This window comes from Mixophyes fleayi, chromosome 12 (assembly GCF_038048845.1).
Source record: "Mixophyes fleayi isolate aMixFle1 chromosome 12, aMixFle1.hap1, whole genome shotgun sequence".
In the NCBI taxonomy this organism is placed as follows: domain Eukaryota; kingdom Metazoa; phylum Chordata; class Amphibia; order Anura; family Limnodynastidae; genus Mixophyes; species Mixophyes fleayi.
The window spans coordinates 49,589,190-49,600,726 of NC_134413.1; positions in this window are offsets into that span (position 1 = coordinate 49,589,190).

An 11,537-nucleotide genomic window follows, 5' to 3' on the forward strand; every position below is an offset into this window, starting at 1 on the left:
ACTGTCACTGTCACAGTTTGTGCTGTGCTACTTTTGAGTGAATGTGCCTGTTATTATGGGAAATGCATGGGTCTGGTTCTTAAATTTGTGACTTCTGAAGAGGTGTAGAGCTGGGTGGATCTGTCTTTCGTTGCTGAATGAGGTCTAGGTCTGTTTTGTGCCTCACAATGCACCCACATGCAAATACAATATTTTATTTTGCAGTGTTAGAAATTTAAATGATATTCAACAATATAGAGGACATATTTACAAATTGTTTTGTATCGATAGGACATGGGTGCTTTCCTGTTCCTGCAATATATGTCAATAGACCATCTGGAAGTGGGACAGTACTCTTAAAAATGCTCTTTTTCTGACATATATTTCTTCCACATAATGTCACAACTACCGGTTATAGTCACAAGCTTGTAGAACAGGTGGTAAAGCTCTTCGCCTTTAGCAGCCGCCTTTACTGTAGAGCTTGATGTGCTCACAGGTACTCAGATGCCCCCAGGTCTTATGCTCTGCGTAGTACAAGCTTATGGTTTAAACCGTAGTGCGGCAAGAAAATGGCAGCACGAGGCAAACAAAGTCACGGACAGGCCAAGGTCAAAGGGCACGAGCAGACAGCAGAGTGGTGTCCAGGCAAAGGGCCAGGTCCGGCAGAAAGACAGGATATCCGAGTCACAGGCAGGAGTCAGGATCACCAGCAGAGAACCACAATCCAATAACAAGCCAAAGGTCATACACAGAAAGGTCAATCCAGATGTACAGCAGTACAGTGCAACACAGAACAATCAGCAGGTCAACAGCCAGGAAACTGAACGTTATAACCGGCAGGGAGGCTAAGCCATCCCTGCCTTAAATACTGATAGTGGCCAGTCAGGAGCAAAACTCCATAAAGGGATAATGGGACCCAGCTGCTGAAACAGTAGACTGTGCATGCGCCTGGATAACAGCATTTTGTAACCCTCTGAATTAAACGTATATGGTTATATTAAACCAATATTTAAACCAAAGGCCATGCTGCAGGTTCCCAACTCTAGAGGGTACATGTATCATGCAGAGAGTTTCTGACGGGTTTGAAAAATGTAGATGTTGCCTGTAGCAACCAATCAGATTCTGGGGCCCGATTCATCGAGGTACGCAAACGCATCCGTATGTGGATAATCCGGTAGTTGTCTCTGCGCATGCGCAAAAACGAGAGTTGAGCAGCGTAAAACACCAGATACGCTGCTCAAACAGAGCAGATCCGGCACACATGGTGGCTGACCACTTGAGAAGAAAGGGGTGGGAATGGGAGGAGAGTGGGTGTGGAGTGGGCGGAGATGAGAGATCACTTGAGTAAAGTAGGCTTTAGGGATTTTAACTTAAGAAGAATAGGCGTTCCCTCTCTGCATTTACAGGGAACTGACGTCACTCAGCTCCAGGGCCGGATTAACCATAGGGCTAACTGGGCTACAGCCCAGGGGCCTCGGGCATCCAGGGGGCCCTTTTAAGTGCTCAGCAGCAGTATTGATTGGTCGGGGCGGGGGCGCCCCCAGCCCGATCACTTTCACTGCGGTCCTTCCCCAGCGCGCTGTAGTCTCCTTACTGAGGAGATCTCGTGAGTCTCACTCTCATAAGATCTCCTCAGTAAAGAGCATACAGCGTGCCGGAGAAGGACTGCAATGCCAGAGAAGGAGGTAAATGCCTTAGGGGTGGCTCGGCTCACCGGGAGGGGGGGGCAGCTCAGATCAAGGGGGGTGGGCACTCACGGGGGAATGGAGGCCCCCTTAGCCCAGGGGCCTCCATTCCCTTAATCCGGCCCTGCTCAGCTCTCAAATCCTTGCTAAAAGTTAAGCAAGCTCAGGGTGATGTTTAAGTCCAAAACAGTTAGCTAAAACAACTATTAAACTGCTCTAAATGCATCCTGCACATTTAAAATGCACAACGAAATATGCACCACATACATACATAACAATATAGACAGTTTTCAGATTTATTTTTTTTAAATTTAACATTTATTGGGATATATATGTATATATTCCATAGACAAAAAAGCTTACGGTTTAACATGTCCAATTAAGGTTCCTTATGATCAATTGGAATGCCTTTTTTATGCAACACCTATTTGCCCATGGGAGCTCTATGAGTGTGCGCGGGGCCTTGGGGATACTCACAATGTCTTATTTTATGTCTTATTAGATTACTATGAGGGTGTCCCATCTCTGCTAGTTTCCTCATATTTTCATGAGTGATCACCCTGGCTGATGGCACAATTCTTCCTACGGTACAGTTGCCCCTTCCCCCAGGCTCCTATATTGTGACGGAGACAAGTGTCTTTTTCTATGTCATAGGGTAAGGGGACAGTTGTAATGACAGTTGTAATGTTACCTCTGGTCATGGTTATTCTCCTCAGAATGTGATTTGTGATCATAAAACAGAATTCTATATTTCTGCCGCTCATTTTGGCATCTATTTCTGGAGGATTTGTTATAAATTTTCTCTCTTCCTGGAGAGACAGCTGTTTCAGGGAATTGACCTTTGTGCCCAGGTTTGGTTTTATGCTTACCGCAAGTTCTATTAGGGTTATGGGAATAAATGTCCATTGGCCTCCCCCCCCTGACTCTGGGTTAGGGGAACATATCCAACAATTTGTAACATTAACCACTTGAGAGACCATGCTATGTAATCCCATCATTACATTATTTCTTTTGTGGGGTGACCTACACCACTCTTTACATCTTTCTTCTGGGGGGTCTCCACAGTACTAACAAATACACTTGAGTATCGGGGGAAGTCCATCACAAGGGTGCTTAGTCTCCCTTCGAGACGTTCTATTCTCCCTTACAAGTGGGGAACCGTGGTGTCCAAGCCTATTGTAATGATCTTTGCAACTATGGGTGCATTGGGATCCGTTATGGATGCACCGTTCACATATGCATTCCTCAACCCCTATCTTTCCTCTACATTTGTTACTTTGAGCACACAGTGTTAGAGACCTAAATATAAGGAAGGAAATGATTATCAAAATTTTACTTCCCATTATCTATGGTTCTCCTCTTTGGATGGTTATCTTGGTCTTTTTGCAGTGTGAGGCGTGTATTCACATTTCTGTTTGGAAGTGGTGGCAATCAGTAGGTCATCTACGTACTGCAATAGTTGTGTATCTTGGGGGTAGATGGGTCCCCATTTTTTTAGTATTCCTGACATTGCTTTACTGAATTCCGAAGGTGACGTTGCCCCTCCCTGAGGCAATCTTGTCCAGCAGTATTGTTGTCCATCATGGGTAAATGCAAGTAACAACTGAGAATCTTCTGTGATTGGTACAGAGAAAAATGCATTGGCTAAGTCTATGACTGAGAATCACTTTGCTCGGGGATCTATGCCATTTAGGAGGGTATGTGGATTTGGGACAATTGGAGTAGAGACCACCAACCTTTTGTTGATTTCCCTCAGGTCATGCACCATGCGGAAAATTGGAGTCCCATCTGAGTCAGGTGTTGGTCGCTTCCGGACCGGGAATAGTGGACTGTTATAGGGTGATTTACATTTCCTAACGATTCCCTTTTGTTCCAGATTATGCACCTCTACCCCTACCGCTTGTGTCTGTTCCTTGCTCAGTGAATACTGTCGTGTTGTTACTGGTACTGTGTTTGGTTTGACTGTGAGTTGTGCTGGTGGACATTCATCCTTCCCACATCCTCCTTTCCCTTCGCCCAGAGTTTATCCGGGATCACCATCATCATCAACATTTATTTATATAGCGCCAGCAAATTCCGTAGCGCTTTACAATTGAGAATGTCACAGGCACTAGGAGTCTTTGCCCAGGATATCACCAGATGATGTACTTACCAGAGTAATATAGCTGGTACTATGGTTCTCTGGTAGCAGGGTGACAACGGAACAGGAGAATCAGCAGATGGTGAGAGAATGCTCAAAGAAAGTCTATGACTAGCAGCAACTGGTAATGAGTAGATGAATGTACACGAGGAACCAGATGGACAAGTAAACGTGAGGAGAGTCAGTGGTCTGCGTACAGCAAGTTGTACCACTGCTATAGTGAGGAGGAATGTCCAGGAGTAGCGAGGAGGTAGTGAGAGTCAGTGGTCTGCGTATAGCAAGTTGTACCGCTGTCTATAGTGAAGGAATGGATTCCAGGTGCAAGTAGGTAACGGGGAAGTCAGTGTTCTGCGTATAGCAAGTTGTACCACTGCTTATGTGAGAGGATACTAGAAACTGGTGTCACAGGGAAACAGGAGTCAGTGGTCTGCGTCAGCAAGTTGTACCACTGCTATATATATGTGAGGAGGGGCACGAGGAGATGAATGTAATGCAGAGGATACATGGGGCACACGGAACTTGATCCCACGATGATATCCACAATACAATAATAACTGACAAGCGCTGCTTGAAGTATACAAAGTCACTAGAGCGATCCAGGTAATAGGACACAAAGTCAATAGTCACAATAGCTTCAGTAGATAGAAGACTCCGGAGATGAACACAACACAGTCCAGACAGATATGCAATACAAAAGCAAAGTCAATGGAAGGTATGCATACCGCGGTTCAGGAGAGCAGGCTGTCAGTGAGACGTGCAAGGATATCTGAACGGCTGAACGCCGGCAGGAGGAGAAACCACTGGAGGATGGAAGCGGTAATCAGGTTGGTGCAGCGCACGGCAGGTGACCAGTATCAACGGAGCAATATTCAGGAAGCAGTAGTAAGTAAAACTTTAAACATGATGAACACGGGAGAGTTGAGGCTGTCTGGTATCCGGCAGTAGTAGCGGAGGCAGCGGAGGGAAGACACGCTGAACACGGGAGAGTAGAAGCGGTCAGGAATCCGGTAGCAGAAGCAAATAGGAATCAGTGGAGAGCTGACACGATGAACACAGGAGAGTTGAGGCGGACTGGAATCCGGCAGCAGTAGCAGATAGGAATCAGCTGAGTGCAGGCACGATGAACACAGGAGAGTTGAGGAGGACTGGAATCCGGCAGCAGTAGCAGATAGGAATCAGCTGAGTGCAGGCACAATGAACACAGGAGAGTTGAAGTGGTCTGGAAAACACAAACATAGTAGACGGGAATCAGCTGGAGCTGAATACACGAGGAAACACAGGAACACCTTCAGAGGCTCATGGGGAATGAGACTCCAAGATCAGGCAACCAGGTAATGATCACAGGTGGTTTAAATAGGGAGGGTTGCCTGATCATCCAATCAATTAAAAGCAACAGGTACTGAAGGTTTAATAAGGGCTGCACATGCGCAGACCCTCAGGATGGCGGACGGCCACGGTTCCTGAACACAGGAGAAATGGCACTCACAGTCCGGTGAGTGACAGTACCCCCCCTTTTAAAGGTGGGCACAGAACACCTGGAACTGGGTTTGTCCGGAAACTTGGAATAAAACTTTTTAAGAAGAGCTGGAGCGTTGAGATCTTCTGCTTTAATCCATGTCCGCTCTTCAGGACCAAAGCCCTTCCAATGAACGAGGAAACGAAGAACTCCTCGCGAAATTTTTGCATCCAATATGTGAGTAATCTCAAAGTCCTCCTCTTGATGAACTTGAACTGTCCGAGGTGCTGAAGGAGGGACCGAGAAACGTTTGATGATAAGAGGTTTGAGCAAAGACACATGGAAGGCATTGTAAATACGAAGGTTCTTAGGTAGTAGAAGTTTGAAACAAACTGAATTTATCACTTGAATGAGCCTATATGGACCAATAAAACGAGGAGCGAACTTCATAGATGGGACCCTCAAACGAATATTTTTGGTTGATAACCATACACGATCTCCGATTTTAAGTGGTGGAATAGCCTGTCTCTTTCTATCTGCAAAACACTTATATCTGGCAGATGTCTTCTTTAAACAGGTTCTGACCTGAGACCAAATATTTTTGAAGGTCTGACAAACAGTCTCTACAGCAGGAACTTGGGTGGGAGGGAGGGCAGGAAATTCCGGAAAAGACGGATGGTGACCGTAAACCACAAAGAATGGAGTTTTAGAAGATGATTCATGATACATGTTGTTATGAGCGAATTCAGCCCATGGAAGCAAATCTACCCAGTTGTCTTGGTTGGCTGAAGAGAACATCCTTATAAAAGTCTCAAGATCTTGATTGACCCTTTCGGTTTGTCCGTTTTATTGAGGATGGTAGGGGGATGAGAGTGATAATCGGATACCCAAGGTCTTACAGAGGGCCCGCCAGAATCTGGAAACGAATTGTACTCCTCTATCTGAAACAATCTCGGAAGGACATCCATGAATACGAAAGATTTCTTTGATGAAATAATCAGCCAGAGTAGATGAAGAAGGTAAACCGGTCAAAGGAACGAAATGTGCCATCTTCGAAAATCTGTCCACCACTACCCAAATAGTATTGCACTTTTTACTGGGAGGAAGATCAGTAACAAAGTCCATACTAATATGGGTCCACGGCTTGGAAGGAATGGGTAGTTGTTGAAGCAAACCCGCTGGAGTTCTGCGGGGAGTCTTAAACTGGGAACACAATTCACAAGCAGCCACAAATCCTTAAAATCTCCCCTCATAGAAGGCCACCAGTAACTTCGAGAAAGAATTTCAAAAGTCTTGCGTTCACCAGAATGTCCACAAAAACGAGAAGAGTGAAACCACGAAAGGATTTTCTTCCTAAGAGCAGGAGGCACGAGGGTTCTCCCAAATGGTAGCACCTTAGTGGAAGAAGCAGCCAGAGAAACACATTTGGGGGTCTAATATAGAGTGGTTGGGACCATCTTCAACGTCTGTGGACGTCACAAAAGCTTGAGATAGGGCGTCTGCTTTTTTATTTTTCGCAGCTGGTTTGAAGGTTATGATTAGTTCAAAATGAGAAAAGAAAAGAGACCATCTTGCTTGACGAGGATTCAAACATTGAGCAGACTGTAAATATGACAAATTTTTATGATCAGTAAAAATTGTCACAGGATGACGAGCTCCTTCCAACAAATATCTCCATTCCTCTAATGCTACTTTTATAGCCAGCAACTCCTTGTCCCCGATGGTATAATTCTTCTCCGCAGGCAGAAGACCCCGAGAGTAAAAAGCACAAGGATGGAATTTTTGTTGCTCCGATCTTTGGGAGAGAATGGCTCCTAAACCAACATTAGAGGCATCTACCTCTAGGAAGAAGGGAAGGGTCACATCAGGCTGTCGAAGAACAGGAGCAGAGGAGAAGGACTCTTTGAGTAACTGGAAGGCTTGAAGGGCCTCAGAGGACCATTGTTTAGTATTGGCCCCTTTACGAGTTAGGGCCACAATAGGAGATGCAATCCAGGAAAAATCTTGAATGAAGCGTCTATAGTAATTGGCAAAACCTAAAAAACGCTGAATTGCACGAAGAGTAGTTGGCTGAGGCCAATGTAATACAGCATTCACCTTTTCTGGATCCATCTGAAGACCAACTCCGGAAACAATATATCCCAGAAATGGAATCTGGGGCAACTCAAATGAACATTTTTCTAACTTGCAGAATAATGAATTTTTCCGGAGTCTGGAAAGGACCTCTGCCACATGTTGATGATGAGAAGGCAGGTCCTGCGAAAAGATCAATATGTCGTCCAGATAGACAACGACACAAACATATAACAAGTCACGGAAGATCTCATTAATGAAACCCTGGAAAACAGCGGGGGCGTTACATAACCCGAAGGGCATTACTAAATATTCATAATGCCCGTCTCTGGTGTTGAAAGCTGTCTTCCATTCGTCACCGGACCTGATTCGAATTAAATTGTAGGCACCACGAAGATCCAACTTGGTAAAGATCCGGGCTCCCTTGATACGATCAAATAACTCAGTAATTGATGGAATGGGATACCGATTTTTGATAGTTATGGCGTTAAGTCCACGGAAATCTATGCAAGGACGTAATGACCCATCCTTCTTTTTTACGAAGAAAAACCCTGCTCCAGCGGGAGAGGTAGAAGGTCGAATAAATCCTTGCTGGAGATTCTCTTTGATGTACTCAGATGTAGCTTGAGTTTCAGGTAACGAAAGTGGATACATACAACCCCTGGGAGGAGTCTTGCCAGGTTGAAGATCAATCGGACAGTCCCACGAACGATGAGGAGGAAGACGTTCAGACTGAATTTTATCAAATACATCGGCAAAAGAAGCATACTGAGGAGGAAGTCCCGGTGAACAAGGTGAAATGGAGGATTGCTGTATTTTGAGAGGAACGACTTGAGAGAGGCAACGATGATGACATTCAGGCCCCCAAGACGTAACTTGAGGAGTGTGCCAGTCAATCTGGGGAGAATGACGTTGAAGCCATGGAAGGCCTAATACAATCGGACTGGTAGTAACAGGAAGAATTAAAAATGAAATTTCTTCCTGATGTAATACACCAATTTGAAGGGTTACTGGAGACGTACTCTGGGTGATGAGACCATTAATAATGCGTGATCCATCGATAGCAGTCACAGTAATAGATATTTTCAAAGTAATCACTGGTAGGGACCATTGATTCACGAGGGATTTAGAAATAAAATTTCCTGCAGCTCCAGAGTCAATAAGTGCTTGGGACTTGAACGATTTGGTAGCAAAGGAAACTGTAACATCAAAAGCACAAACTTTTAATTTCGTAGAACATGGAGAGGACTCCAGGGACCCTAACTTCACCTCTCCAGAACTGGTTAGGGCCTGACATTTCCCGATTTTTTAGGGCATGAATTGAGCATATGAGTAGAATCAGCACAATAGATACAAAGTCTATTTTTTACTCTTCGGTCCCTCTCCTCTGAAGTTAATTTGGAGCGACCTATCTCCATGGGTATCACCGGAGATGAAACTGGGCGAACTTGAGGACTTGAGCGAAGAGGTGCTTTAAATGTAGTTGGTTTTTTAGACTCTTTTTCACGAAATCTCATGTCTACACGGTGGCAAAGAGAAATCAAATCTTCTAGAGAAGTAGGTAACTCTTGAGTAGTCAGTGCATCTTTAATTTTATCAGAAAGCCCCTGCCAGAAGGGGGCAATTAACGCTTCAGTGTTCCACTGAAGTTCAGAGGCTAATATCCGAAATTGAATGACGTACTGGCCTACAGTACGAGAACCCTGACGTAGACGGAGGATGCTGGATGCAGCGGAAATAACACAACCAGGTTCATCAAATACACTTCGAAACGTGGAAATAAATTTGGCACTATCTTGTAATAATGGATGATTCCTTTCCCACAGAGGGGAAGCCCATGCGAGAGCTTGTCCGGAAAACAAGGAAATGAGATAGGCCACTCTGGAACGATGAGTAGAGAAATTGTGAGGTTGAAGCTCAAAATGAACTGAGCATTGATTTAGAAAATCCCTGCATGTTTTGGGGTCTCCATCATATTTTGAAGGAGTAGGCAGGTGTAGTGGGGAAACGGAGGAAGGCACAGGAGCATCAACAGTAGCTGTCATATTTTGCGCAGACGTTCTTTGGGAGGCTAACGCCTGGCAACATTGCAGCAATTGTTGTTGGCGAACATCCTGATGTTCAATACGGGTAACCAGATACTGCAGCATCTTTTTAGCTGTAGGTTCCGCTCCTGGGTCTGTCATGGCCTGATCTTACTGTCACGGGCACTAGGAGTCTTTGCTCAGGATATCACCAGATAATGTACTTACCAGAGTAATATAGCTGGTACTATGGTTCTCTGGTAGCAGGGTGACAACGGAACAGGAGAATCAGCAGATGGTGAGAGAATGCTCAAAGAAAGTCTATGACTAGCAGCAACTGGTAATGAGTAGATGAATGTACACGAGGAACCAGATGGACAAGTAAACGTGAGGAGAGTCAGTGGTCTGCGTACAGCAAGTTGTACCACTGCTATAGTGAGGAGGAATGTCCAGGAGTAGCGAGGAGGTAGTGAGAGTCAGTGGTCTGCGTATAGCAAGTTGTACCGCTGTCTATAGTGAAGGAATGGATTCCAGGTGCAAGTAGGTAACGGGGAAGTCAGTGGTCTGCGTATAGCAAGTTGTACCACTGCTTATGTGAGAGGATACTAGAAACTGGTGTCACAGGGAAACAGGAGTCAATGGTCTGCGTCAGCAAGTTGTACCACTGCTATATATATGTGAGGAGGGGCACGAGGAGATGAATGTAATGCAGAGGATACACGGGGCACACGGAACTTGATCCCACGATGATATCCACAATACAATAATAACTGACAAGCGCTGCTTGAAGTATACAAAGTCACTAGAGCGATCCAGGTAATAGGACACAAAGTCAATAGTCACAATAGCTTCAGTAGATAGAAGACTCCGGAGATGAACACAACACAGTCCAGACGGATATGCAATACAAAAGCAAAGTCAATGGAAGGTATGCATACCGCGGTTCAGGAGAGCAGGCTGTCAGTGAGACGTGCAAGGATACCTGAACGGCTGAACGCCGGCAGGAGGAGAAACCACTGGAGGATGGAAGCGGTAATCAGGTTGGTGCAGCGCACGGCAGGTAACCAGTATCAACGGAGCAATACTCAGGAAGCAGTAGTAAGTAAAACTTTAAACATGATGAACACGGGAGAGTTGAGGCTGTCTGGTATCCGGCAGTAGTAGCAGAGGCAGCGGAGGGAAGACACGCTGAACACGGGAGAGTAGAGGCGGTCTGGAATCCGGTAGTAGAAGCAGATAGGAATCAGTGGAGAGCTGACACGATGAACACAGGAGAGTTGAGGCGGACTGGAATCCGGCAGCAGTAGCAGATAGGAATCAGCTGAGTGCAGGCACGATGAACACAGGAGAGTTGAGGCGGACTGGAATCCGGCAGCAGTAGCAGATAGGAATCAGCTGAGTGCAGGCACGATGAACACAGGAGAGTTGAGGAGGACTGGAATCCGGCAGCAGTAGCAGATAGGAATCAGCTGAGTGCAGACACGATGAACACAGGAGAGTTGAAGTGGTCTGGAAACCACAAACGTAGTAGACGGGAATCAGCTGGAGCTGAATACACGAGGAAACACAGGAACACCTTCAGAGGCTCATGGGGAATGAGACTCCAAGATCAGGCAACCAGGTAATGATCACAGGTGGTTTAAATAGGGAGGGTTGCCTGATCATCCAATCAATTAAAAGCAACAGGTACTGAAGGTTTAATAAGGGCTGCACATGCGCAGACCCTCAGGATGGCGGACGGCCACGGTTCCTGAACACAGGAGAAATGGCACTCACAGTCCGGTGAGTGACAGAGAACAAACATTAATAAGACAATACTGGGTAATACATACAGACAGAGAGGTAAGAGAACCCTGCTCGAAAGCTTACAATCTATAAGACAATGGGAGTCAGAAACACAAGGGCATGTGCTACATCATATTGCACAATGGACCAGCCAGACTGCAAAGGTAAAAGTAATGAGTGGGCTGTGTGTGTTGCAATGTTGGTCAGAAGGTTGTTGTCTTGTGTTAGCTGTGTAGAGGATGGTAATAGGGTAATCTAGGGAAATTAAGATGATGGTTGAGGAATCTCATAACCTTGTCTGAAGAGGTGGGTTTTCAGTGAACGCTTGAAGGTTTGAAGACTAGAGGAAAGTCTTACTCTGCGTGGGAGGGAATTCCACAAAGTGGGTGCAGCCC